This window comes from Rutidosis leptorrhynchoides, chromosome 3 (assembly GCF_046630445.1).
Source record: "Rutidosis leptorrhynchoides isolate AG116_Rl617_1_P2 chromosome 3, CSIRO_AGI_Rlap_v1, whole genome shotgun sequence".
Classification (NCBI taxonomy): Eukaryota; Viridiplantae; Streptophyta; class Magnoliopsida; order Asterales; family Asteraceae; genus Rutidosis; species Rutidosis leptorrhynchoides.
The window spans coordinates 197,206,586-197,212,753 of NC_092335.1; positions in this window are offsets into that span (position 1 = coordinate 197,206,586).

Consider the following 6,168-nt stretch of genomic DNA (forward strand, 5'->3'; position numbering starts at 1 on the left):
CAAACTTACCCCAAAAACCCCCAAATCACTAACAAATGGGTTTTATGTTCATCTCTAACCCAAACCCTAGCCCTTAAATTAATTAAAGTAAAGAAATCAAGGTTAAGACTTACCAACACAATCACCACATAGCTAGAGACTAGATGAACAACTTTAGAACTCGCACCAAGACCCGATTCGACCTTCTTCTCCCTTGATTTGAGCTCTCTCACTCTAGAATCTTTCTCTCTCTCTAGATTTTATGTGGAAGGAGATAAGGTAGATGAAATGGAGTAAATGAGGCTCCACAAACTGATCTAGGGCCTTAAAGTCGTTCACAAGGTGAAATTACCAAACTACCCCTTTTAAATATCAAAAACACAAAAGCTGGCTCGTCAGGTCATCTGGACGGCGTCCAGAATACTGGACGACGTTCAGACCTTCACACTGGGACGACGTCCCACTCTTTTGGACGACCTTTTATTAGTACTTAGAGTTTATTCATTATACTTAAATCTTTTGTTCGGGCATTATATAGATGGAAAAATGAGGGTCGTTATAGTACCTCCCCGTTAATGAAAACTTCGTCCCGAAGTTTTAAGTGGAGTTCCCGTCTGCTTCATCAACAGTTGGGAAGAGATGGGGGTATTTTCGTATCATTTGGTCTTTGCGTTCCCAGGTATATTCGGGGCCTCTACGCGAATTCCAACGGACTTTAACAATAGGTATGTTGCTCTTACGAGTCTCTTTGACCTCTTCTTTCATAATCTCTATAGGTTCTTCGACAAAGTGCATTTGCTCATCAATGCGGATATCATCCAAAGGAATAACAAGAGTATCTTTGGCGAGACACTTTTTCAGATTTGAGACATGAAACACATCATGTACTTGACTTAGTTCAGCTGGAAGTTCTAATCGATACGCAACGGGACCGATTCTTTGAATAACTTTGAAAGGTCCAACATAACGCGGACTGAGTTTACTTCGTTTACCGAAGCGGATAACACCTTTCCAAGGAGATACTTTTAACATAACGTTATCTCCAACTTGGAATTCTAACGGTTTTCGGTGAGGGTCGGCATAACTCTTTTGTCGACTACGAGCGGTTTCTAAACGCTTCTTGATTTGCACGATCTTTTCGGAAGTTTCATGAATAAGTTCAGGACCAGTTAATTGTCTGTCCTCGAGTTCATCCCAACACAACGGAGATCTACATTTGCGACCGTATAAAGCTTCGAATGGTGCAGCTTTAATACCAGAGTGATAGCTGTTGTTGTAAGAAAACTCGACTAAAGGTAGGTGTTTATCCCACCCTTTACCGAAATCGATAACACATGCTCGTAGCATATCCTCCAAAGTTTGGATAGTTCGTTCACTTTGACCGTCCGTTTGCGGATGATAAGCTGTACTCATGTCGAGTCGAGTTCCAAGAGACGCTTGCAAGGATTTCCAGAAATTGGAAGTAAATCGACTATCGCGATCCGAGATAATAGAAGTAGGGACACCATGACGAGTAACAATCTCTTTAACATAGAGTCGAGCTAACTTTTCCATTCTGTCAGTCTCTTTGATTGGTATGAAATGTGCAGACTTAGTGAGACGATCAACTATGACCCAAATCGTATCATTGCCATTTGCAGTCTTAGGCAATTTTGTGATAAAGTCCATAGCTATACCATCCCACTTCCACTGTGGAATATCGGGTTGAGTTAGAAGACCAGAAGGCTTTTGGTGCTCGGCTTTGACTTTCGAACAAGTAAGACACTTACTCACATAAGTAGCAATGTCGCCTTTCATGTTGGGCCACCAGTAGAACTCTTTCACATCCTGATACATTTTACTAGAACCGGGATGAATAGAATACCTAGTCTTATGTGCTTCATCCAAGATTAGTTCACGGAGATTACCATAACGAGGAACCCAAATTCGATTACCAAAGTATCTTGTACCATTGGACTTAACTTGCAGTTGGTTTTCGAAATTTATAGGTCCTTCTCCTTCGATAAGTGTAGGTTTGATAGCTTCAACTTGAACTTCGCAGATTCGAGAGATGAGATTCGATTTGATCTTAAGATTCAAGGCACGAACACGCCTAACTTCGTCCTTTCGACTTAGAGCATCGGCAACTACATTTGCCTTTCCCGGATGATACTTTAGTTCACAATCATAATCATTTAACAATTCGAGCCATCGTCTCTGTCTCATGTTTAGCTGTTTCTGATTAAAGACATGCTGAAGACTCTTACGGTCGGTGAATATCGTAAACTTAGTACCGTATAGATAATGTCGCCACATCTTCAGAGCGAATACCACAACACCTAACTCCAAATCGTGTGTGGTGTAATTAACTTCATGTTTCTTTAATTGTCGGGAGGCATAAGCGATAACCTTCTTGCGTTGCATTAGAACACAACCGAACCCTTGTTTCGAGGCATCGCAGTAGACAACAAAATCGTCGGAACCTTCAGGTAAAGATAAGATCGGAGCAGTGGTCAACTTCTCTTTCAGAATCTTAAATGCAGACTCTTGTTCTTCGGACCACTCGAATTTCTTCCCGTTGTGAGTTAACTTGGTGAGAGGCTTTGCAAGAAGAGAAAAATCTTTAATAAATCTTCGGTAGTAACCGGCAAGTCCCAAAAATTGGCGAATATGCTTCGCAGTCTTTGGCACTTCCCAATTCTGAACAGCGGTGATTTTAGCGGGATCGACATGTATTCCATTACTATCTACAACATGTCCAAGGAATTGTATGGTTCTAAGCCAAAACTCACGCTTAGAAAATTTTGCTTAGAGTTTTTCTTTTCTTAAGAGTTCAAGAATCAATCGTAAATGTTGCTCATGTTCTTTCTCGCTTTTAGAATAGATCAAGATGTCGTCGATGAAAACAATAACGAATTTATCAAGGTAAGTCTTGCAAACACGGTTCATAAGATCCATAAATACGGCTGGAGCATTGGTTAAACCGAAAGGCATAACACAAAATTCGTAATGTCCGTATCGGGTGCGGAATGCAGTCTTAGGAATGTCGGACTCCTTGACTCTGAGCTGGTGATAACCGGATCTTAAATCAATCTTAGAATAAACGCTTGACCCTTGAAGTTGGTCGAATAGATCATCAATGCGAGGTAACGGGTAACGGTTCTTTATGGTAAGCTTGTTGAGTTCTCGGTAATCAATACACATTCTCAACGTACCATCATTCTTTTTGACAAATAAGATAGGAGCTCCCCACGGGGACGAACTTGTACGAATAAAACCTAGATCCAAAAGTTCTTGGAGTTGGTTAGAAAGTTCCTTCATTTCGGAAGGTGCTAAACGATACGGTGCTTTAGCAATGGGTGCAGCACCTGGAGATAAATCGATTTGAAATTCAACTTGACGAGGCGGTGGAAGACCAGGGAGATTTTCGGGAAACACATCGGGAAAATCTTTAACAACCGGGACGTTTTCAATACGCGTTTCTTCGGATTCGATCATTTTAACGTGAGCTAGTATGGCGGAGTAACCTTTCACAAGGTACTTACGGGCTTTAAGACATGAGATGATATTAAGATTGGAACAACTTCGTTCGCCTTGGATAATAAGAGTTTCTCCACTTCCTAACGGAATTTGAACGGTCTTATCAAAACACATGATGGCTGCTCTCAATGGACCTAACCAATCCATTCCAACCACTACATCGAAACTACCTAGCTCGACCGGCAAAAGGTCTATCTTGAATTCCTTATCGGCTAGAATTAGGTTGCAGTTTTTATATATTTTATCAACTTTCATTAACTTCCCATTAGCCACTTCTACTAATCGTCTGGTTTGTAGGGTTTGGGGCTTTTAAGTAAAAAGGGTGCAAAACTCATTTGACACATAACTCTTATCGGCTCCCGTATCAAATAAAATAGTGGCATAACAATTATTGACGAGGTACGTACCGGTAATGACCTCATCCTCATCACTGGCTTCTGCAGCAGTAATCACAAAAGCACGACCTTTGGCAGTAGCATTTGCTCCAGTAGCTGGAGTATCTTTCTTCTTTGGACAATTCGGGCTAATATGCCCCTTTTCACCACAAGTATAGCATGTTGGAGGAGCTCTAGCCGGAACAATGGCTCTATTCTGAGGTAGGGTTCTACAAGTCTTTGCAGCATGGCCTATCTTCTTACATATTGTACACACAGCAGTGCACTTTCCCGGATGATGCCTTTCACATTTAGAACAAAACGGACTAGTACCCTGATAACCGGGTCTCGTACCATTCGCCGGTTTCTTATTAACATTTTGAGCTGAACCCTGAGATGGTTCAAATTTCCTCTTATTGTCACCGTTTTTAACTTCGACTTGTTTATTAACCGAAACTCTCCTACGTTTAGCCATCATTAAACTCTGTGCCATGTGGATCACAGCATCCACAGTAACCTTCTCGGCATAAATCACATTCCCTTGAACATCCTCGGGTAGACCCTCGATATACCGCTCTATCCTGCGGGCTTCAGTTGGGAACATTTCGGGACATAAGGTAGAAAGCTCCAAAAAACGATTGGTATAGCTTTCGATATCGGTTCCTTTAACTCTGAGTTCCCAGTACTCAGCCTCGAGCTTTTGGACTTGACTTCTTGGGCAAAACTTAGTGATCATCATGCCTTTGAGTTCATCCCATGGGGTAGTATTAGCATTATCTATTCCCACAGATTTGGCATGAGCAGTCCACCATGTCATAGCATTGCCAGTGAGTGAACTTGTGGAAAACTTCACTCGATCATTATCTCCGCAGTTACAGATACGGAAGATTGATTCTAGCTTTTCAAACCATCGGACCAGTTCTACGGCTTCTTCTTTTCCACTAAAAGTGGGTAGGTTACAGTTCTTAAAATCTTTATAGGAGCAAGTTTTAGAAGGAACATTATGATTGTTGTTGTTATTGTTATTGCCTTGGGCGGCCGCTAGCAGCAATTGAAATTGCTCAGTAGAAAGAGTGACATTTGGTATAAGATTGTTGTTGTTGTTGTTGTTGTTGTTGTTACCATGAGTTGAGTGAGCCATTGATCTTCAATACATAAATACATTATTAGTTGAAGAATCAAGATGTTATAAGTTTACAATCATGATTTATAACGTTTGCACAACACACATAGGTGAATAAGACAATATGCTTAAATAAACACTTAACATTATTGGAAACGAGGCATTATATAAGCCTTTATTACACGAGTTTGGAATGAAAAAAGTTTAGGCATAAGCCTTTACATAGATGGGTAAATGGAAAATAGGAAAACAAAAGGTAGGTTTTAGTTCTTCTTTTTCTCGTTCTCAGCTTCCTTCATAAATTTCTCTATCTTTTCATTTTTCTCCTTTTGTTTCTCGTGGAGGTATTCAAAATTATCGTAGAGGTTAGTGATGCGGCTGTTGACAAAGTTGTTGTTGAAATCCTTGATAGCCAGTTGATGATTGATTCGGTTTTTCTCTATTTTCATCTTAGACTCAACTAGTTCTTGGAGGTAGGCAAGAGATTGCTTTCCCCAACGGGTATTCCGTTCTTCCTCAGTCTTCACTTTCATTACTGTCTCCATTACTTTGTCCATGTTATTTTTCACAAGTTTTTCTAGTTTTTCAGTTTGAGAGTCGAAGGACTCTTTGATGATTTCTTTCAAGATTGTGTTTTCTTTTTCTAGGTTGTTTAGACGCATTTCTATCCGAGCAACTTGGCGCCTACTATACTCTTTATTCTTATCACAACTTCGCTGAAGGTTGAGGATATCAGACTTCACCCTTACGTGTTCCATGTTATTACAAAATAATGGATCGGCTTCTCTAGTGGCGGCGGGTTCGGGTTGTTTTCTCTTTCGAGATGAGTTTTCAGATGATTCTTTAATAGGCTCTTCTTCAGGCTCATAACCTGAGAAGTCACTATCGTAGTTAGGGAGGTCTTGAAGAGCATTCCGTTTGGGAGTATTCATCGGTTGATGAGAGTCAGCAGTATTGGCATGATGTTTTCCTTTGCTTTCATTTCTCGGGGTTGGATAATATTCGGGAGACCCACGCGAGTTGTAACGAGTGTTCGGGCTATAGTTCATTGGTGGTGAAGGAGGACTATAAAGTGGGCTTCGAACTGATTTTTCGGTAGAAGATCCTTCAGTATCTTTCTCAGCTGGTTTGAAAAGAGTCATTTTGTTTATTTGATGATAGCTTGACATCCTA